Source organism: Ambystoma mexicanum, chromosome 11, assembly GCF_040938575.1.
Source record: "Ambystoma mexicanum isolate Mex_15411 chromosome 11, UKY_AmexF1_1, whole genome shotgun sequence".
Taxonomy (NCBI): Eukaryota; Metazoa; Chordata; class Amphibia; order Caudata; family Ambystomatidae; genus Ambystoma; species Ambystoma mexicanum.
In genome coordinates, this window is record NC_090934.1 from 1462413040 (window position 1) to 1462435265 (window position 22226).

The 22226-nt window shown below is 45.9% G+C and overlaps 1 protein-coding gene across 2 annotated transcripts in view; it reads left to right on the plus strand.

Moving 5' to 3' along the window:
* AAGAB (alpha and gamma adaptin binding protein) overlaps nucleotides 1–22226 on the plus strand; it is a 429906-nt gene that overhangs the window by 166284 nt on the left and 241396 nt on the right. The window lies entirely within an intron of this gene.

The following is a 22226-nucleotide window of genomic DNA, read 5'->3' on the forward strand; positions in this document are numbered from 1 at the left end:
GCCTGTGCGCCAACGTGCGCCGCGCACTTTTTTATCGCACATCCGATGGTTTTCTCGCGCACGGCCTTCCATGAATCGATGTGTGCTGCTTTTCGTGCGATTTTCGCTATTCCACTGCGATTCGCACGTTTTTGCCCACTTGCGCCGCGCTAATTATTCCATGAATCGGCCTCTTAGTTTTCTACCTGCGTTCGCCTTAAACCCATTCTATTCTTCACGCAGCCACTTTTGCCTATAGGCATTGCAGTGCCTGAATTATCATTCCAGAGTTTGTGCTTGGATAAATTTAAACTTAAGCAAAAAGTCATCAAACTTCAAGGGCTGTCTTGAGCACATATAGAGTCCATCACAAAGCCAGTCAATAGTTTAGTATTAGTTTGTATTCGTTGCCTATTGCTTGCCAAAAACCTGAACTATCGAAATGTACCCCCCTCTTTTTACCCTTCCTTTTTTGTTTGTTCTATCTGCTTCCCCCCCCCCTCCCCACACCCCCATCTTGTATCCTTCCTCCCGGCCCATTTGCTTTGCACACTGTTCTCTGGATACCCCACAGGAAGGCACAATAAGTCAACTTTCAGATAAGACTCTGCGCTCTGAGAACACTACTGTGGGGCTCTAAGACCCTCATGTGGTTCTCTTGAAGTATAAAGTATGTAACCTATCCTTAAAAATCTTGTCTCCTCTTAGGACACACCAATCTACAATCAATTTCCAAAAGAGTGGCCACCGAAAAGTTCTAAAACCTACTCTTAAGAAGTCCTTGACCTCCTGGCTATCCTAAGCTAAAGCGAAAATATTTTACTTGGTCACAAAATAGTTCAGAAATCCTCTACTTAAAGTCCAATCCTATTCTATTCACTACATAAAGAAAGGTTTTCCTCAGAATTCCTCCTGCCATTACTCACAGTCTGGGACCGACTTCTAGTCTTCCTGCTTTCACTATCCACTTTGGGACCTCTCCCATGCCTCTGGATTCTCTGGCTTCCCATTTATGCTCCTCCGCAGCCTCTTCCAGCTTTTGATGGTCATTCCTCTGGCATCTCTCATTGCACTGTTGGGTTCCTGCCCATCTTCTAGTGTCTCTTCCAGACCATTGTCTTCATAACACGTGGGACACGCCTCTCCCAAATCTGTGGGTTTCAGCATTTACTTTGCAGGTCTCTCCCAGACTGTGGGTTTCTTAGCTTTTCATTGTTCAGGTCCAACCCTGGCTTCTGGTGCATTGGGTATATCTCTGCCAGACCTCTTTCTCACCCAGAATGTGTTTCTTCAGGTCATTTCCTCGATGTAAGATTTCCCAGCATTCAGGTATTTTCTTAGATCAGGGTCTGGGTAGTGGGTAGTTTGGGGGTGGGGGAGAGGTGTAGCTAGAGCCATGGGTTCTTTTATAATGAAGCCGATTGAGCTTGTCCTCAAAGTTTATCATGGCAAAGCCGCTTCTCTGGTGAGATATGGTATGGAGCTGTGGGGATTTGGTAAAATGGAGCCTATTCAAGTGGTTGAGAACACCCTTTTTAAGAGCATTTTGGGGTTACCTGGGTCTGCACACAATTTTACAATCTGCCAAGAACTGGTGCCGGTTTTTGGGTGACCTGGTCGTATCCCTGCCGGCCAGTCACTGGCTCAGAATTTTGGGAACATTAAAGCTACCCTGACCCAGGAATTAATCAGTTATCTGATGCCTAGAGACCCCTTTTTGATGATTGCCTGGTTTAGGTATGTTAAAGCCCCACTGACAGATGCGGGCGTGGGCCACTGTTTTTCTCTGACAACTCTTATCTTTTAAGGTTGCTAAATCTGTGAAAGCTAGTGTATTCCGGCTCATTGGGGATAAGAGAGAGTCTCTGGAGATTATGAAGCCAGCTAACCAGAAACATTTGATTATCACATCTCCTGGCCTTCAGAAATATCTGAGCTGGGCTCAGTAGCCGCCTCAGAGCATTCTTGTTTCAAGGGAGCGTTTTAATTGTATTCATTTGAATGCTGTGCTGGCGGTTTGGTCCAAGAAGAATGTGGATCAGTCATGTGTTTTGTGTGGGGCGTCCAAAGAAGATTTGGCACACTTTTTTTGCTTTGCCCTGCTTTATCAGCAATTAGAGGTTGTAAATTGAAACCTGTTTTGCAGGGTCTAGGTTTTCGATGTTATGAGCCAGCATTGTATTATCTGCTATGAGTGAAATCTGTCCAGGTGGGGTGGGCTGTTTTGATGTTCTTAAAGCATGATCTGTCTTTGAGAGTTTTTCTTTCAACATCTCTTTATTCAATTTTACACATGAACAATAGAAAAGAACAAAGGAAAAACTCAACAAACACCCTACCATCCCAGCCCCCAACCTCCGCCCCGGGCGATGCACTCCTCCAGGAAAGCTCCTGAGTGGACTCATTCATTAAGCTTGATACAAGTCCAAGATTTTGAGGCGTTGGGGGCACCAATTTGCTCTGTAATCGTCTCTGAGGAAGGCAGCATCTCTCCCCAGTCACCAGCAAATCTCGAAAGATCCCTGTTCATTGCATAGGTTGCCCATTCAAGAGCGATGGTGTCCCATAGCCTTCGTAGCCAGTCCTGGAAGGTTGGTACAGTAGTACTCTTCCATTTCTGGGCAATAAGAGTCATAGCGGTAAGTGTCAATATCACCCTTGCTCTTTCTTTGCTACGCGGTTCCCCTGCTGCGCCCTCGCCCCGAGGCCCAACAGTACATGTTCTGGGGGTCTAGTCCCCCCCTCCCCCAATGCTTGATCCTGTCCACTCTGTACTTCCTCCCAGAATGGAGCAATTTTCGGACACCTCCACCAAATGTGGTCGGCAGTTCCCTCCTGCCCACAGCCTCCAACACTCCCCTGCGATCTCTGGGTTCATTCTGTGCAGGATTTCAGGTGTATAGTGCCACCCGTATATTATCTTATACCAGGCCTACTGTGTCTGCAAAGCCTTTGCCACCTTAGAGATTCTCGACCACAGGTGGGACCAGTCCCCCGGCTCCAAACCCTTCCCTATTACTCGCTCCCACCTTGTCATAAAGGGCCATCGTTCGTGAGGGGTGGCCTCTTCCAAGATCTTAAATTGAGATGACTAAGTAAACCTTTAGATCTATCGTTTGTGAGTAAGAATTTCTCAAGGGAAGTGACCTCCCTTGTTGCTGCATGTTTATTCGGGGGATGAAGGAGCCAATGGCGCAATTGGGCGTACCTAAACCTCTCTCATTCGCTGATCCCAAAGGTCTCTTTACAGTCTCCAAATAACAGGATACCCCATTCTGAAACATGTTACACATTCTCCTGCATCCCCCCTCATCCCAATGCGTGAATGCTCCCTTCTCAGTTCCGGGGGTGAAATCAGCGTTGTTAAATATCGGTGTAAAAGGGAACGAGAAGGACGTTATCCCCCTGATCTTGGCCAAACGGTCCCAGTCAGTTGCCATCAGACCCGTAATGGAGCTTTCATACATGTGTTTAGGTCTGAGGTCCTTCCTCAGCCATAGAACCCCCCCTTAGGTCATATTTGGTCACCGCCCTATCCATGTCAACCCATAGAGGTCCCTCCCCTTCCCGCAACCACACTCTGATAACTCGTAGCTGCGTTGCATCGTAATATTGTCTGAAGTTAGGGAGGGCCAAACCCCCTTCCTCTTGGGGGACTCTAGCAGGCGTCTGCTGAGTCTGGCCCTTCTTCCTTCCTGTATGAATTCCTTTGTCAGGTGGTGAATCTCCCTAAAAAAATTCTCTGGGATCATCTGCGGGATAGCCTGAAACAAATAGAGCAAACGCGGCAACGTGACCATTTTAATCGCCGCTATATGCCCCAACCAGGAGATATGTAGTGAGTGACCCGTACTCCCAGATATTTAATTCCCCCCGGAGACCAGACGAACAGGGTTTCTGCTTTCAATCTAGCGTAGAAGGCCCCACCCAGGGACAAAACCATAAGCTCTGACTTTCCTAAATTGATATGAAGTCCCGAGGCCTCCCCAAAGTTCTCATGTATCTTCTTGCTGGCTTCAATAGACTCTACTGGGTTGATTACAGAGAGAAGCATAGCGTTGTCAAATGCTGTGACCTCATGCGACTTTCCCCCAAACAGAATCCCCCGTATCCCATCTTCGTCCCCTATCAGTTGCAGGAGTGGCTCCAAGTTTATGGCGTAGAGCAGCGGGGAGAGGGGATCATCTGTTTTGTACCCCTATTTAAGTGGAAGTTGCGTGAGATTACCGTTCACCATTATCTGGGTTTTTGGTTCCTGATAATTGGCCTTCACCATTTGTAAGAAATCCCCCCGCCCCCCAGTCCCATCCTCTCCATAGTGCGGAATGGAAACAACCACTCCACGCGGTCGAAAGCCTTCTCGGCATCCAAAGAAAGTAGGACCGTGGGAGTGTTCGATTTTTGCGTTTTTTCCACTAAGTGTGCTACACGCTGTAGATTATCTGCCGGCTGCCTGCCATGGATAACCCCTGATTGGTCCCGGTGGATTGGCTCCGGGAGCAACCCCTCTAATCTGTTGGCCAAAATCTTTGTGTAGATTTTAGCATCAATATTAATGCTATTGGCCTGTATGACGGCCGTTCCAAGGGATCCTTGTGGGGTTTCAAAATCGGGGACATTTTAGCTTCCTTCATAGAAGGAGTGATACGTCCGGTGGTTTTAAACGTGTTGAATGGGGAGGTCAAGTGTGGAGCAAGGAAACCCACAAATGTTTTATAAAATGCTGCCGTATAACCGTCGGGGCCTTACCAGGGCAGAGATTTACTATCACCTTTCTCACCTCGTCCTCTGTGATCTCCTGGCTTATGGCCTCCTGAGACTCCTCACTAATTCTGCGCAAGTTAACTTTCCCCAAAAGCTCTTCCTGGACCCGGGGGGTGGGGTGCTGTGACATGTAGAGTGTCTCATAGTATGCTACCAGTAGTTCCTGAATATCCTCATTGCACGTTATCCTTTCTCCCGCCTCTGACCTAAGGGCCCCTATCACCTTCTTCCCCGCCTCCCCTCTCAGACGTCTGGCCAATAAGGCGTCTGTTTTGTTCACCTTGGCATAAAATCTTTGTCGAACGAACAGTAGAGCCCCCTCCGCTTTTTTCGTCCGGAGGATTCGGAGCTGCCCCTCAGCTCGCCTATACTCTCGCAGAGAGGCTCTATTCGGCGGTGTCTCTAGTCGGGCAGCTTCAACTTCCCCCTCCAGCTGTCTCTCTCGAGCTCTCGATTGGCCTTGGCTGCTATAAGCTCGCCTCTAATAGTAGCCTTAAATGCATCCCACCTTATCCCCTCCAATGTATCCCCTCTCCTATTTTCTTTCATACATTTATTCATTTTACCCTCTATTTCCCCTGAGTACCAAATCTCTCATAAGGGCCTATGGGCATGTCCAGCTCCAAATCCCCCTTTTCCTTTCCCCTAGTTCTAAGCGCATAGTGAGGATTTTATGATCTGCTATACCCCGGGGGCCCACCTCCACTCCCCTGACTCGTCCCAGGAGGACCGCTGAGACCCAGATGTAATCTATTCTAGATTGAGTGCCATCTACTCCTGAGAAAAACGTAAAACCCGCTGCAGCCCTTCGTACCTCGCGCCACATGTCTCTCAGGCCCATCCCCGCCATTCTTTCTCGTATCTCAGCCAAAGCCGCCCATACTACGCTCGTTCCCCTCTCCCCAGATCTGTCACGAGCCCCGTCCCACGCCAAATTAAAGTCCCCCATTACCACCACCGGGCCCTTTGCCATTCCACTTAAAATTTCAAGGAAGTGTTTAAAAAACATTTCTTGCCCTGTATTTGGAGCATAAATAACCGCAATTGTGTAAACCGTGCCCATACACGACCCACGCAAAATAAGTTATCTACCCCCTTTGTCTCTGACTATGCATTCCTCCCTGAACTACACCGAGTTTTTGAATGCCAAAGCCACCCCAGCCGTTTTCGTGCTAGCTGAGGCCTGAAAATCTTGGTCGAAGCCCCTCAGCCTCAATCGCTTTTGATCTTTATGTAATAAATGTGTTTCCTGCAGGCCCTTCCTTCTTCATGAACCTCTCCAGCATTTTTCTACTCAGGGGGGAGTTAAGCCCCCGCACATTATGAGTTATCCACTTGAACTGTCTGGATCAATGCTATACCCCTTGTAGGCACCCATTTCTAGAGCCTCTCCAGTGAGGGCCTTTCTCACTTTGGCCCCTGGCTCCCTGTGTCCCATACCAAAGCACTTCACATCCTGCCGCTCATAAACCATGTTGCCACTTTTCACGTGTCCTGGAGTTGCTTGCCCGTGTTCCCGCCTTTATACTTAATCCCCTTAGCCTTCAGGAAGGTCACAATGGGGTTCATTTGTCATCTCTTCACCAAAGTGCTGCTGGCCAAGTCCTGATATAGCTCTATAGTATGGCCGTCATGGCTTAGGGGTTCTCTGCCTGGCTGCTCTCAAAACTGCCTCCTTTTGTGCATACCTGGCGAATGCCGCTAATGCATCTCTTGGCCTGGCATTAGCTCCACTGTTGATATGGCCCACCCTGTGGACTTTATCGAACTCCACTGATTCCGGGGAAGGTTCATTCAGCAGCCTCACAAATATGTCCTGCAGTGTCCCTTTTAGGTCCTTGTCTTGGACTGTCTCTGGCAGCCATTTCAGCCGAAAGTTGATTCTCCTCGACCTATTTTCCAGGTCCTCCATCCTTAGCTCTAGATTCCTTGTTGCCGTGTCAAGCCTTTCAATCGCCCCGCTGTTCCCCATGACCTCCTTATCCACCTCCTGTAGGCCTTTTTCTAAAATGTCTGTTCTTTCTCCCAATTGGCCCATTTTTTGCTTCATTGCTGCCACTGCTTGATTTATGTCTGTTCGGAGCAGCTGGATTTGATCCTGAAATGTTTTGACCAGGTTATTTTGGAGTGCTAGGATCTCGCTGTGGAGGTCCCGTCATGACATCGGGGCCTGCATGGCATCCTCCCCCCCCCCCGTGGGGGCCCGGATTCCTGCTTTTCTCCTGAGGGTCTGGCCGCTCTTCGCATTCTTCTCTGTGCTGCCACAAAGTTGGAAGTGTGCCCTGGGTCTCTGTTTGCGATAGCCCGCCCTTGGACTGTTTACTTTTATTCTTTGAGGACATTGTCAAAGGAGGGATGGGGGCACCACTCCAGTTGGAACTGCTGTTTCCCCTGCGCCTCTCAGGCAGCCACTCTCTCCCCGGGCGCTCTCCTCCCTAGCGCCTTGTACTTCGCTAGCCATCCACTGCACCCTTTTTTGGCTGGGGGGCCGCGTGTATTCACAAAGTCTAGACTCCTGATTTGCTTCTGCTCCCAGCTGTACCCTGAGTTCTCCGTCTCTTCTCCTCGTCTGTGACCCTCTCTGCTGGGGTTACTCTCCTCCCATAATTCACGTCTCACCGTGAGAGTTGGAAAGCAAAGCCAGGGAGGGAGCAGAGTGCTAATGTCTCCCTTCCCTTTGACCCGCCTCACTTCCCGCTGAAACCCCAGGTCTCACGTTCTCCAATTGCAGCTCAAAATAAAAATCCAGCCTGTATGATATAGCTGAAGGGGTACCACTTGGAGCTGATTGAGGTAGCAGGCGCTGCAGAACCAAGCACACGGCCAATAACTGTACTCACTCGGAGCGTACTGCTTCTCCATAGCATTTCGTGACTTCCAGCTTAACTTGATGTAGACAGCGGAGCAGAAATTTGACATGTGCTGTCCGGCTCTGATTTAAAAGGTAGACCGGGTTAGTTTCATGGGGGCCTACCCCCGGCCCCCAACACTCCTGCTCCCGCAGTCGACCAACCAGGGGGAGTCCACCGAGAAAACCACACAAAAGGTACCTTGTCCGCCGCTGGACTCCAGCGGCGCCGCCGCTTCTTAATGCCGAAGAACTGGGGACGCTGCCTGCACCGGAGGCTCGCTCTAACGAATCCTCCCCAGAGGGTCGCGTATTCCTTCCCGATGGCAGTCGCTCCCAGCCTCTCTCGCCGCTTTCCTCCACCGGGTCCGCAGGAGCACCCTCGGTGCACTCGTAATCTTCCTGCCCGGGTAGTAGAGAGCCAGCTCTCTGCCTCAGCACCGCTCGTCTCCCGAACGGCTCCGCTCACTCCACGGTGACCGCTGTTGATAGGAACCCCTCAGCCCAGGGGAACCTCCTCCACCACACCCAGGAGACGGAGCCGTCTCGAGACGGATGTGTCTCTTCCTTGGCGCTGACCGCTGGCGACCTCCTCCGCGCGCTCTCCCTCGCCAAGACCTCGGGGTCTTCTCCACAGCGGTCGCGCCTTTAGTGCTCTGGGATTGGAGCCCGAGACGTCTCTGTGAATCTGCTCGCCTTTTGGGTCGGGTCCACACGCTGCTCGCTGCCAGGGATGCCGCTGGTGATCTGGAGCTCCCTCGGGTCAGACAGGCCCCTTCTGCTGCCGCATTTAGCTCGGACGCCTTCCTGATCCCTGGGGAGGCTGCACTTCTCCCGGGTGGCTGCTGGCTAACCTCGCCTATCCCTTACTGAGCCTCTGCCAACGTGGATAATCAAGCGGGGTGGTGGGGACCGCTAGACTTCATCTGAGGGTTCCGGAGCGCCGTCGACATGTCTATCTCGTGTCGGCTGCCATCTTGAAGTCCTTTGAGAGTTTTTATCACGATTTGTTGTTTTTTGAGTTTTGTGGCTTTGTTTTATGGGCTTTTTAAATGTAAGTTCTTGTAATATTGTTGATTGTTAATTTTTGTTGTGTTTCATGGTATGCTTTGTTCTACCAAAAATACACTTTTTGACTGACTGGCAAAAGCCGGCCATCCGTAGAGGACCAATCTCTCGGAGACAGTTTGCCAGGACCGTACAACCCTTGGCATCATCACTCCATTCTATATACACAACCCAAGGACTTTGCTTTACACAGCTCTATAGAGAATGTAGGTTCAGCATATTTAGTAGGTCTAGCATATCACCATAAGGTGGACCTGGATGTATAAGGCAACATGGATTTGATCTGAAGGTTGGGACATAAGGATGCCTGGAATGGAAATGACATTTGAAGTGCTTAAGTAGATTGTTCTTTTTTGTTTGTTTTGTTAAACCTGCTGAGGAATGTGAAGCTCAGTACTTGTCTCCATGTCTTAATATAACCAAGATGCCCTGCACTGGAGACTGCCCCTGGGTGATAGCGGTGTGCAGTATAAGTCAAAATAACTAGTCTTGGTAATCTTCATTAACTATTTGCCAGAGAAGAAAGTCACAAGACTTCTATAGAGACAGAAAACATTTGAAACAATGAGAAATGGGTGCAGTGGAAAACCTGAGGCTGCAAGAATTGCAGCCTAATGGAATGCAGGAAGGCTAGCATGCAATTATGTCGGGATGCCACGATACCTGCTATAGGTACACGGGCTCTGGATTCTTTACTACATGTATAATCTATGGATTACTTGCTAGCTGAAAGGGAAATCATGAGAAGTCAGGTATACCAGCTACAAAGATGACTCTGAATCTAGGACATGGAAGCCAGTCTACAGGGAATTTAAACTGTAGTCCAGAAGCAAAGTTGTCTCTCTGAAACACTATTGATTGACCACATACTTGTGTTTAGCCCAAAGCTTACATATTGGTTACAGGGGCAGATGTTTACAAGGTTTAATCAATGAGCATCAGGAATCGTTCTTCTACAGGTGCTCCGAATTGTCCATCTGCTTGAGATCTTTGCAAGCACTGGGACAGTCCAGCCACATGAATTCTGCTAAAGAAATGTCAACTTGAAAAAAGGTTGTTGCATATAAACGAAATTACATGGAGAGAGCTCCCATACGACCCAAAGGTGGTGCTTCTGGGTACTGAAGTAGAAGGAATATATGCTGCAACAGGTAACACCGACACCGTCATTACTCGCCTACTAATGGCGGCGAGGATGACCCTGGCGCAAAGCTGGAAAACCTCAGAGGGCCCGGTGATGGCATGCTGGTGGGTTAAACTTTGGAACATATTAGCAATGGAGTAAGTGGGACCCCTGAAGGAAGGAAGACATTAAAAATGTGTGGCAACCTGGGACCCATTCATAAACTTTGTCAAGGAGAGAGAGGCATATTACTTCAGTTCAGAGCAAGACTGATGAGAACAATTCTGAACTGAAGCTCTTCAGGTCAGCAAGAGTTAGAACGGCCCTATAAGGAAGACCAATGTAATTGAACAGATGGACAGGCCACAGCTAACAGCAACCATTGACGCGGAGTCAGAACCATTCCAGTTAAGACGGAGGGAGAGAACTGGGAGGAGGTGTTGTGAAGTTTATTCCTAAGGTTGCATTTGAAGAACTACACACAATCACAAAACTATGCTTGCATAACAGTTATAGCGACAATCAACTGTGATTGTGATAACTAACGAAATGTGACTGTTGGCTCTTGAAAATGAAAATAAGGTTTGGGGAAAAAAAGAAAAAAGCACACACAGAACAATAAGCTATCATACTAGGCCTGCATGTACATGGTTGGAACACCATGAATAAGAATACATGTTCAGCCACCCTCATGGAATGCTGAGGAGCTGCTAAAGGTTAGTGGAATTCCAAGATGAAGTGTATACCGCCAGGGTTTATGGAACCACGCGGTTCCTAAATGGAGCCATTACAAAATAAACCAACCCCCAAATTTGACGACTAATCATATACGGGAAATTAAGCCTCTGAAAGGAATAACCAATCCCGGGAGGGAAAACGGGAACATATGGGGAATAACCAATCTGGATCAGCTTTAGAAAGTACTTTACAGCATCATAGCATGAAAGGGGGCTGGGAAAATGTGTTCGGTGTCTTGGAACCAGAGAAAGGGGGCATACCTGCTGTGGCCCTTTTGATGCAAGAGGAGATCGATTAAGAGAGGAGTGCTGAAATGACTGCTACCGGAGGAAGGAAGTGCAAGCCTGGAGAGGCTGGAAGGAGAGAGGGAGAGCTGCTAATCCCTGGGAGCCATTTGAAATGAGAATACAAGAGTGCCTCTATAATTGTTGCGGGGGGGGTGGTATGAGGAGAATCGAGAGCCGTAGCCTGCAGCTTTCCATTACTAACCCCTGGGAAAGAAGAGCAGAGGACTTAAGGCCATGGCAGGAGGGCAAGAGAACATTGGCTGCCTGAAAAGGACCCTGAATGAGGGAGGAAGAAAGGCCCATAAAACCCTGAAACGCGAGGTCCAGAAGGGGCCTATTCTGCATCTTGAGAAACCCAAGGTGCAGGGAGCACCTATTGTGAGTCATGTGAAACACAAGGACCAGGATTGCAACCCATCCCTCTCCCTACTGTGAGAAACCGAAGGGTATTCTCACTTCTACTCCCCCGGGATCCTCTTCTCAGGTGGCCAGGGCAAGGCCATCACTCTCGGATCCTGACACTGGGGGTGGAGAAATGAGGGGGGGATCGCCTGGGTGGAGGGTCCTTGGGGATTGGGAGTGGGGTACCCACAGGCGAGAGACATGGTCTCCCCCTTTTCTTATTGAAGACCAACCTAACCCTCAGCGACCTTAATGGGTTACTATAAAGCAGTTCCCCCTCATTTCACTGCATCTGAGAGTACCTGAATGAGGAAGAGGCTACTGGGAGTAATGAACACTACACAACTTGAGTACTGGGACGAGGAAGATGCTTGTAGAGTACTGTGAGGGTCAGGCATGTCTCTTTAACTATTGTCAGGCAAGTCTAATTAGGCATCCGCAACTGCAGTCCGTCAAGGGGCTGCAGGTGTATAAAGGGAAAACAGTGGAGCAGAGAAGTGTGAAACAGGGAGGCCTCCTGTGTATGAGAGACCAGAGGGCCCTTCCCATTAGGAGACAGCTGTGGTGGGATCGGCAGAGGAGCCAGGATGCTGTCTGACATCCCTGAGGTGGGGGAGCCTCTTTGACAGAGATTGAGCAGCCGGGCTGCGAACAAGCAAGCTGGAGAGAGGACGCTGTTCCATGTCCACCCAGAAGCAACACAGTTGCCGGCATATGCAGACTTCAAAGCGGTGTGCGAGCCGGGCTCACCGAGGTCGTACCGCCAGTCAGGGAAGCCAAAGGAAGCAGCAAGAGCCACCAGAGCCACCAGAGCCACGGGAGCCAGACGCCGAAGACCAGCAAGTGTTGGGAAAGCCACTCAGATGCCAGGGCCCTCCGGCCAGGCTGCACATGAATAATGAAGCGCTGTAGGAATGAAAGCTGATATATATTTGTTAGGCAGAATCATATGCAGTGCCCTTAGGGACCACTGCACACAATTAAGACTACAAGTGGTAATACAATTTCACCTTTGGTACAAGCCTGTACTACACAGTAAAGTGGTAGCAATGGCTGAGCAGCCAGACTTATCTCAAGAGCAAATGAGTAGTATTAGAGATTACACACAGGACTACAATTACTGTGACTCAAACACTGAATCAAGGTTTCTGGTTAAAAAATAGAAGTACATTTATTTTTGAACCATCTGTTCACAAAACACTTCACTTCTATTAAATAAAACCACACTCTAAATATACTACACACAACCGATTGCCCTTGTGCAGATCAATTCAAAGTAAGTGTATTTGGATTTGACAGACCGGTGTTGCGGAACAAAGACGTTACCATGGGTTAATACACAATCACTTTTGACAGTAATGACGGTTCTGTCTTACGAAAGAAAAGCGTACCCGCGGGAAGAAATGTAACCGAAGTCAAACACACTTAGCACATAGAATTAACACAAGAGAATAGGGGATAAAAATCATAGGCAATGCTTTTGTCAAGGCAATAGGATCAGAGGACGTGTTCTAAGAGGCAAATAAAGTCAATAGGCCTGCGCCAGTGTCAAATGGAGCAGGGGCTCTGTTGTCGAGGATCATACGTTTAGAACAGTTCAAGATTAACATTGCCAGCAGTACTGGATATTGTCAAAGGGAGGCAAAAGTTATAAGATGGAAGAAAGAAAGGACATGCCTTTGGAAAGGAAAAGGGTTCACCCCGATTCCTCAAGGTCGGACGGAGAGAACGACCAAATGGACACAGTACCTTATTTGTATGAAGAAAGCTGGTGCTACGGCAGTTGTTCCTGGTAGTTCCTGCAGACTCAAGGTTCTTGAAGCTTCAGTCGTGGGGACAAGAAGGACGACGTCTGGAGCGATCTGCACTACCCGGGGATGAAGCCAGCAGCAGTGAAGCAACAGTGAATAAAAGGTGCACTCCTTTAAAACAGGAGAGGGCTCTTCTGATGGCTATCCGGACCACTACAGCTCAGTGCAGCGATTTCGACCCAGAAGAGGATTCTCTGGCTGTAGAAGGTGAGCCAATCGACACAAAGTGCGACTTCGGTCTCCAAGGAGACCCTGTGCAGGGGGTGACTAAACCCCTCCCTCGCATTCAGCCCACCTAGACACCCAGACGCCAAAGGAGGGCTTCTTCGCAGAAGCCCACCAAAGGACGGCGAATAAAGAAGGCAAACCTGGTTTGGCGCGAAAAGTAAAACACAAGAAGGACTTTAACAAAAAGAAATGGCGACTAAATCTGACCGGAGCCAAAATAAAATGTATTTGGTCAAGCGGGTTTATGTTCGAGGCTAATACAATAGCCTAAAACAGTACCATGTTTATATACTATAATCGCGGTAGAAAAGTTAGGGTAGAGACCACTGCCACCAGCCAAGTCTTAATGTTAAGGGAGCGAAACAAGGCTCCAAGAGGTACAGACAAAAAGGGATGAGTTAACCCTTTCCAATACTCCATGTAAGATGCGGTGTACTGGGTCTGTAGTTAAAAGTGACTATATAAAGTTAATGGCAACTTTACCTGTTTCTGGGGGACAGTAGTCAGCCCCAGAAACATGGAGTCGGGGGAAGTCTCAAAGACAACCCATTGTTACTTCACTGAAGGTGCTGTGTAACACACACAAAATGTGGGGCTCATAGGGTGGTGTGGCTCCAGAGCCCAAGATCACACAAACAGTAGAAATGCACACAGCAAAGACACTGTAAGAGTGGGGAAAAAGGTTCACACTCTTACCAGGTGGAAAAAATAAACCCCAGAAATCCAGCAAAGCTGCTGATGGACTCAGTACGTGAGGGAAATTAGCCATAAATGAGAATTCTCCCTAACAATATTGAATACTGAACTGAATGGAACTTTAAAACTTTGCATATTGACTACTGAATAGATTGAAAACCTAAAATTAAAATCATGTTGAATACTGAATTTAAATAAATCTTTACAGCAAAGCAAAATACTAATGAACGCTTCAAAAGGAAAATGCCCATAATGACGCAACCTATGGAAAAATGAGCAGGTGTGAAGGAGTGCAACCAGAGGTGGGGCATGAACAAGACCACCACAAAGTGAATTTTATGAACTGATGCAATGTGGCAAGGCCAAAGACTGACAGGTGTGGAATACATTGTGGCAAAGCCAGGAGGCTAACTGCGAAAAAGCCAGAAGAGTATAAAGCTGCACATAAATTCCAGAGGCTGACACAGAGTAGCCAAGTGAAGGTAAATCCATACACAGTGGCGAATGCTGAAGAACCTGTGTGAGCTGAGGAGCCTAGGGGCTCCTGGTTGCGCGACCTATGCTGGGTGGACCATGTGGTCTAACTACACCTAGACCAGTGAGCTCTATTTTGTGAAAGATAAAGACATTGTGAAACCAACCAAGGAGAAGCACTGCAACCGAGCTGTGACGCAAACCAGAAGGAGGGTCAGGTTGACCAGAGTTAAGTTGAACTTTGAAAGACTGGAACACACATTGGTTGCTACGTTGAATTCTTTGGGAAGGGAACCCTGAGGCTTGATGAACTACAAATACTTTCTTGAGGACAGGTCCGCAAGACCCCGTATTTTTGAACTGTGTTACTTTGAATTTCGGAAATGGAACCCAGAGGAGTTTGTGGAACTATTTGAACTTGAACGAGGTAAATATTTAGACTTTTTGTGGAACTTTCTTGAACTGGGGGAATGGGAGCTGAAGAGGAAGTTAAGAGCTGGATTTAGCTCAGAACTTTGTTGAACACCATTTCTTTGATTATTGACATCCCTACACGTTGTTTAGCTTTAGTTGTGAGGGCACGCACAGGTTTTGGACACAGATGTTTAAGTTGAACTCGTTGAATCAGACTTTCCTTAGTTTCGTTCATTTAGGGCAATCCCACCATAGCATAGGGCAAGCTAGGCCTTCTACCATCCTGACATTTGATTTAATAAAACATTTTATTGTGAACTTTGAATCTCTTGTCTGTGTTTTGCTTCATAATGCCTTCACAGTACCCTTCCCACTCCTCAGTCATTTGCCTCTTCCAAACCCACCTGGAAGGGGTCAGTAATGCGAGGCGGAAAACTTCTTGTGGTTTCTTCTATTTGACATTTTATTTTAAACAAAAAATGCAAAGAAACCCTAACTAAGCCTACTCTACCAGAGAGTTCCCTACCTAGTCTACGATCTAAGGGAACATCTCTTAGCATGCACACAACTGGCCCTCGCACTAAACAACAAAACAGTTCAAAGCATAAAGTAAAGTCTTAAATCAGTTCTTAAAAAGTTCCAAAGAAACAACGTTCACTCAAACAAAAATCCACTGCTAACCGTTCCTTCTTCGCTCGTAGCAAAGGTCCCTTTCCAAGTTCCACAAAGAAAACGGCACCAATGGTAATCCTGGATAATCTCCTTCAGGATAGAAATGATAAAGTTCAAAACAAAAGTACCACTTCTGCTTCAACAACAATTCTTCTTTTGTAACACCTGCAGCATCTTTAATATAACTAGTCAGGATGCTTCTTCTAAAGGGGTTACTTCCTCCTTGGCAACCCCCTTCCACAAATGATACTGTGAAAGCAGGCTTCACAGTCTACTACTGCTTCAGCTACATTCCATATATAAAGTGTTATGACAAAATAGTAGACAACCACAGTTATATAGCTTCTGCTGCAAATGTATACTTTGAGAGTTGATTAGGCAACTTAGACAATACTCTTCTGGACCTATACAGGTAGGCAATGCACTCTTCTATCTTATACCATAAGAAAGGGCAGCCTCCTTGCCTCTTCTGTTTGTCTTACAGCTGCCACCTGAGACTGTTTTCTAGACTGCTTCTCTCTCTCTCTCTCATCTTCAACAGCCTCCGCTTCACAGATTGTTGATCAGTTATTTTAACACGCACCCAGCTCCCTGCCCCAGCTTTATGCACACATTCTTGTTTCCAGTAGTTACCCCAAAGCTGTATTGCCACTCTTCCAGCCTTGGATAACCTTGTCACCCTTGTATCGGAGGACTCTGTGTTTACAGCAGCTTCAGCAACTTTAAAACATCTGTGTTTAGTTCCAAATTGGGCTGGTTTCACCTCAGAAAAGATCTGTATACTGGCTTTGGTAATGCTTGTTCTTCTCGTGACTTCAGCAACTTTGCTCTGAACGTTACGGTACACGCAATCTCTTTGATGATGAACTTCCACTTAAAGACTTGCGTTCCCTTTTGTTCGTGCAGTGTTCTGCTTTAAAGTGGATCGGGAAACAGTTTCTTTCGCGCTACCTCTCTACTTCTTGAATAATTACCGGCAACGTTCACCTCTTAATAGGAGACACGCACCGCTTTGGTAATTGTTTAAATGCAACAATGGGAAAAGAAAAGGTTTTCTTTCTATGCAAGCACTTTAACATGTGCTGAATGCACGTGTGATACAATTCCCTTTGTTATGAAGACTTCCCACTACTACGAACAACTTTACTCACTTCTAGTTAAATTAAAGTGATATTTTAGCTGGTTACAGTTTCAGAGCTTCATTCACCGGTTGCGGGCTGCTTCCACTTCCCAACTTTCTTTCTTCTGCTACAACTGCTACAGGCACTCTTGGGACCCACACCCCTCTGCAGTACGGGTGTTTCGGATACGGCCTCAACAACGGAGAGTCTTCTTTTCTCCAGCTTCACCTTGCTTGCTTCTGCACGCATTCACAGCAATTAGGCGCACCTGGAAAGACTGCTAGTTTCTCCCAGTCTTTTCCAACGCAGCCACAGCCAAACAGGATTTGTGAGCATAGGACTAACTCCGAACCTGCAGATGCAATCTGCTCTTCTCACGTTCCGCCGTCCCTTCTCTGGTGACCTGCTTCCTCGTGAACTGCCAGCGTTGTGCTCTGCTTCTTTCTCTGCTACTGCTGCCGACCTTCCAGCTTCTTTCTACTGCTCCTTCCTACTGCAGCCTTTTATGTCTCTCAGGTGGGGCAATTGGCTTCAGCTACAGGCCCTTAGTGTTAGTTATGATTTGGAATACGAATCAACATAGGTATTGGGACCCCTAGAGAAAGCACACTTTGGGGTACTACGTCTGGTGCTCTGTTTACCTTAGGACTATCCTCATTTAGAGTTCTTCCGCTAGAATCTATAGGTCTTTATCCAACAATGCAACTCTTGACGCTATTAATAAAACCACAAAAAAGCCTGGGAGCCCCTCTACCGAGAACGAACACAGCCAGATAACCTGTTCTATGGGAAGGTGCCCACTCGGGAGGGTCTGCAACGACATTTTAGCTCACTCTACCTTTCACAGAGGACTAATATCTATTTCAGTCTTTGTCCCACCCACAAGGGCAGTCCAGCACCGAAATGCCAGGCAATTCTCCTCTGCTCAAGAGTACCAACCATTTCTGTTCATCCACCAAATGACACATTAGATGGAGGTTAAGACTAATTTGCATAAGGTTTTATGGTTTTTACCTTTTTTAAAATTTTGTTTTATTGTTATAGTTGAATAATTCAACCTTTCTACAGTTAATTCATTAACATGGCCCTTCAGCAGAGGAGTAGTACTAAACATTACATGTGAAATAATTACATTCAGCAAAAATTACAGCAAATTTATCACTGCCCAACAATTGAGGTAGATTCAACAAATAAGATACTAGTTGTGCAACCATTAAATAAAAATTATGACATTTAGGAGCATCCTGATTAAAAATGTAAAATCATTTTGTTAATCTTTAGTCATATAAACAATTGCATTCCAAACTCATAGCGCTCTCTAGAAAAACAAGGTGTTCCTTAGTTATTCAAGATCCAGTAGGACAATAAATTTCACAATTGCAATTTGAATCTTGATTAGTCAAGTGTGAAAGAGTTTATGCCATAGTTCTTCTGCTGTAAGGATTCTACATTTTTTTAAATGTGGTTGAAAAAGCCTATTTCGTAAGCTCGATAGGACTGGGCACTCATCAGATGTTACATATTCTCACACTGATGCTGGCTCCAGCTGAATCTGCAAATGTTCTTGCTCTTGGAGATTTCATGTCGTCTCATTTGAATTTCTCTGGTTTTGCAGAGATTGAGACGAAAGCGCAAGAATATGTTTCTGTACCTCGGACTAGCGAATTTGAGCAAGTAAGGTTCAGTGCTTCGACATTTTTTTGCAGCAAAAGGATTATCCTTGAATGATCTATACTTTTGGCACATGTCAATAGTACATATCCACTCATAATGCCAAAGTTTGTATTTGGCCCTTGTAGGGTTGGTTATTGGCAAATCTCCAGATATATTGGCTGCAGCCAGCACCGAGATGACATAATTTCTCCATTTGCGACAAAGTCATGATCAGAGTTAAGCATGTAATTCTACAATTTCGTTAATAGGAGATTCTGATCGGTTGCTAGTAGGTATTTCCTATAAAGTGAGCATGCCTTCCCATTATACATGGCATGTAGCAATGGTAGGTCTAATTCGGCTCTCACAATGCTCTACGAAGGACAGCTTTGTTCTGTTGCACTACTGGATCATATGTGTGCTTGTGGTTGAACTTGGTTTTATTTGTTTTTGTCAGGGTTTCCTGAAAAAGATTAGAGCCTGTCCGTACTGGCTATTGTTGATGTAATTAGAGCTTTGGATCTCACACAATTATGAAGTTCAATTAATTGTTCAGGGGACCATCGCAGTCAATTAGGACTGACGGTTACGATGAGTTTGGTTTTAGATATAAAATTCTGTGGAGCAACAAAGGGGATGTCCCAGTGCCAGGATAAAGTTGGCTGATCATGATCACTGGTGTCTGTTTTTTATTTATGAAGTTCTCTAGAACTCTGAACATGGATCTATCAGTTCAAATACCTATTATGGCTTGCTGTTTAAGTCTGTGCCAGGTAGGCTTCGGGGGGATATCGCCCTCAATGGCTCCATTAAGCATTAAGAGTTGTCTATCTGCCATGAAGGACATCCATCTGTGAGGCAGTGCCATATCACTTTTTCCCTTGTCAGCCATGTAGTGTATATTTAAGTCACCCACAAGAAAAATAGTAGTTGTTGTTAAATCTGTGGTAATCAAATCAAGCAATGATTCTATATCTCTAAAAAAAAAAAAGTCATCAGCCGGGATGCTGCAGTGATTCCAGTAAACGTTCATTAGTGCAATCACATAGGCGCCAATAAAGATCTTAACCAGCTGGATGTACTTGCTTGGTTCCGCCCATTTTTCCAATGTGCACCCTGTAGAGAGTTTGGTGGCTATAAGAAGTCCAGCCATTGGTCTCCCTTTTTAAGTATGGCTGGTATGGTTAGAATTGTGAAGTTATCCCATACAGGAGTTTGAACTAACCACATTTCCGGTAGAGCGATATTATCATATTGTTGAAGAGCATGCAAGTTTGAATTTAATAAATGATTATGCCCTCTGGTGATCCAGGTGACTAATTTAAAACTCTTTGAGAGTGTTGGTTTTCGAATTGCTAGCATCCTGCCTGAAGTCACTTTTGATCATGGTGGATAACTGATCTATAGCAAGTTTATGATTTATCATGTGTAGGATTTTGCATACATGTTACCTTACTGTTTATCGACCTCGAGATGTTATCAGGGTTTGACAGATATTTAGAGTGCATTTTTGGATTTCAGTTTTATTGTTTCATAAGTGAGAGTGAAACCGAGATTCAATAATGACTGTCTGGCCTGCCATATCAATTGAGCACTATGCCAGATTGAATCCACAACCTGGCTGTAGTAAGATCAGGATCCTAAAGAAACTTCACCTGATTAATATTGAAGGACGATAAGTCCTCTATACTTGGAACACCATCAAAGATGTTCAAAATACAATGTCCTATTAATGTGGGAAATGATTCGGGTCTGCATTGGATGATGAGCACATGAAAAAGTGAACTGGATTTATGTCCATTGTTTATTTTTGTATTTCCAGTCAGAATGTCTATAGCAATATCTCCTTTATTTGACTGTTGTATTGACCAGGACTCTGATAATGTATGATTGCTCCAAGATATTGTCAGAGGTGTTGGTGTATTGATTAGCTTTCTGATTGGAAGAGATTTTTGAAAATACTGATGTATCGATTTCTCTATCGGTTCTTCTTTCTTCTAAAGTAAGAAATTCCTTGTCTGATGCATTATTTTCACTGATCTTTAGGCGTTCTTCTTGGTTTGAGACTTTCTTTACAGTTTCTGTTTTTTTTATTTTCTATTTTGTATAATAGATCATCTAATGGTTCTTGTGCACTTATGTTTTCATTAAGTCTAGCAATATTTGTATATTTTTTAGTGATTGCTGTAGTAACATTTGTTAAGCAAGTTTTTGGTTTCGATACCTTTTTGATGAACTTCTTGGAAGCTGCATGGTTAGGCAACGGAACAGATTTAATGTTTTTGCTCTTTTTTGAGTCTTGTACAGGTTTCATGAGAGATATCCCATTCGGTTGGAGAAGATAGTGACGTCTCCTTTCTCTTTTTTTTCCCCTGTTCTTTTTTTCCTCTGCCTTCAGTTCTTTATCAGGAGCTTGCGTAGTAGTCTCGGTGGAAATTGCAGTTTTAATAGCGCCAGCACTCATGCTGATTCGTGGAGTCAATTTCAACATGTTCATATCTGTGGTGAATGGTACATTGTACTACGCACAGGATATACCGTGGGTTTGGAGTGGTTAGATGCGAAATGGGAGCTCTCAAGATCTAAAGGAGCTCTCGCCAACCAAATTATAGAATCACTATTTGAGTTACAGGTGTGCTATAGTATTCAGGGGAGTCGTTTGTTTAACTTGCTATCCATCACTTCATATAATGTTATGAGGGATGACCACGCAAGATTCGTAGCTGCTAAAGCGGACTGCAACAATGGGTCAGAGGAGGAAGAATGTGACGATGAATTAGATAGATTGCAAATAGCAAGTTTTTTACTCTCAGCAGGTTGTGAAAACTAGATGGATAAGGCAGAGGAATTATGACTGGTTGTATAAAACATAATTGGAGATTGAGAGAGGGGCGAATGTTGCTTTGATTTTTATTGAGCGATCGAGTGACTGAGGGGTTACAAGTAGAAAGTGAAATAGGGGTAGTGCAATGTTCAGTGGTTATGATCGAACTAGGGACTTCAGTTATGGAATCGGAGCTGCCCTGCTGATTGCCCGAGTCGGTGAATCAATAATATTAAGATAATTTGTGAGGGCAGAATCTGAGTTCTCACCATGTATTAAAGCAGTAAGTGTTGTGCTGCAAGCTTGATTTTGTTCAGTGATGGCACTGTCATTTGACGGCATACTCTTGGGGATCTCTTATGGTTGCTGCTGAGTGATCGGCTTCACTGATAATTCCATCCCATCATCACTGAGGTCGTCCTGCGCTACTGGCATGGAGTTAATTTCTGGCTGATTATTAATCAGAGATTGGTGCAAACTAGTTTCAGAGCCAGTCTCGCAGAGCGATTGCGCGGGAGGCAACATGCTAGGTGCGCTGCACAGTCCTGATTTGATGAGACAGCTTGATAAAATAAACGCATGTCTATAGTCGCAGACTGCGCACAGGCTCGAGTCACTGGAGCGTTAGCTCGAAATGAGGCAGTCACTTGGTCCGCTTTTAACAGTGTTCGTTTTAACCGTTCAGCTAATTTTAATGTGTTGGTTTTAGACAGCATGCTAGTTCTTAAAGTGTGCTGTTTCTGCCGTTTACACACCGTCATGCAAGTGAGCAGAGAGCCGCTCATGTAGAATGACGTAACAATGCATGGCTAATAAGAGCAGTTGGTCAGACCTGGTCTTACGTTCAATTGGTCAGAGAACGTACTTCCAGTTATAGAAGCATAAGCATCCACCACACAGCCATAACAGCACTTGTCAAATAGTACTTTCACAAATGTGCGCACGCTCCGGATATATGGAATTCTGGGAGGGGTGGGCGGGGCTTATCCTTGTTTGCTGAATTTAAGCAATAGTACACCGTAGTGAAGTTGCTGCAGGAGTTAGGGTGCAGGAGCCAAACAGCCACATTAGCACTTTCACAAATGGTTTTTATCTTCTGAAATGGGTATATGGATGCAAATTGA